Genomic DNA, 1,389 nt, shown 5'->3' on the forward strand with positions numbered 1-1,389 from the left:
GTGTAGTGTGTGTGTGTGTGTGTGTCGTAGTTGTTGTATGTCATTATATTTTTGTAATTTAAATAATATAATACAACCACACGTAAATGATGTGTTCGTGTGTGTGACTGTGGATTGATGCGGATCTGGTCTGCATTCATTATCTAATTCTAATCTTATATTAATCGCACGTAAAGCATGTTATGTCAGGGAGTCAAAGAAATGATGTGGCGAATCTCTGGATTGCAATCTAGATAGATACAGAAGGCCTGCAAGAAATCGGGCTACGTCACTTACACGGGAGATAGTCGTATTCCCAACTCCTGTGGTATTGTCATCTTTATGATTTGACGCATGTTACATACTGGTAAGGATATGTCTCGGGAACAAGTAATAACGTCACTGCAAAGGAAGTTAAAAAGTAACGAGAAAAGGTGCGCCCTAACGAAAAACCACCAGGAATGAAACCATAGCGAAGAGCCAAACGTTCAATATATTCCAGTCGTAGGAGACAGATGTGGGAGTTGACGAACACACAGTCATGATCCTTAATTACCCGGGTTTTATTGTGATTTACAACAACAGCATATAAGATCGAAGTTGCAATATCCATCCGCAAAGGTTATTAGAGATGACATGGAAGGCAGAACAGTCATGCCAGCCCCGCCGCCAAGTGATCGTCAAGACCCCGAGTAAAGCGAAGGCATTGAAGTCAGTCTTCGGCAAAATAACCGTTGCGAGTGAGAGTTTCCAAGGAGCATAAAGTGACTCGCCAACTTCGAGCTGCTTGGGGATTTGGGTGAAAGGAAATGGCATTAAACCTCTTTCAGGTCGTAAGGACAGGCAAGGCACGCCTTGCCTGTGGAGGGACGCCTTGGTTTGAGTAGTGTTGTATTTCTTATCAGTGGTAATGTGGTGAAACGTTATATTCAAGCCTGCAGATAGCTAAACAGATGTGCAGAAATAGGATATAGATAAAAATATGTTTACTTATCTATCTATCTATCTATCTTTATATATATATATATATATATATATATACATATACACACACACACATATATATATATATATATATATATATATATATATATATATATATATATATATATATATATATATATATATATATATATATATATATATATATATATATATACGGATGTTTATTACGAAAAAAATCATCAACGTATTTTATTGCATTAAAATCAGAACAAAAAGGAAACAAGGGTGTGAAAAGAAATACAGCAAGCGCAAACCCTCACTTCACGGTGCCACCAGTCAGCTGAGACCGACTGACACGAAAATAAAACTGCGGAAGTTTGTGAATATATATTTTTTTTATCTATAACATTAAGGTTTAGCACATGCAGCCTCCACCCTCCCCTCTTTCGTTCGCTCTGTCTATCT

This window comes from Penaeus monodon, chromosome 7 (assembly GCF_015228065.2).
Source record: "Penaeus monodon isolate SGIC_2016 chromosome 7, NSTDA_Pmon_1, whole genome shotgun sequence".
Classification (NCBI taxonomy): Eukaryota; Metazoa; Arthropoda; class Malacostraca; order Decapoda; family Penaeidae; genus Penaeus; species Penaeus monodon.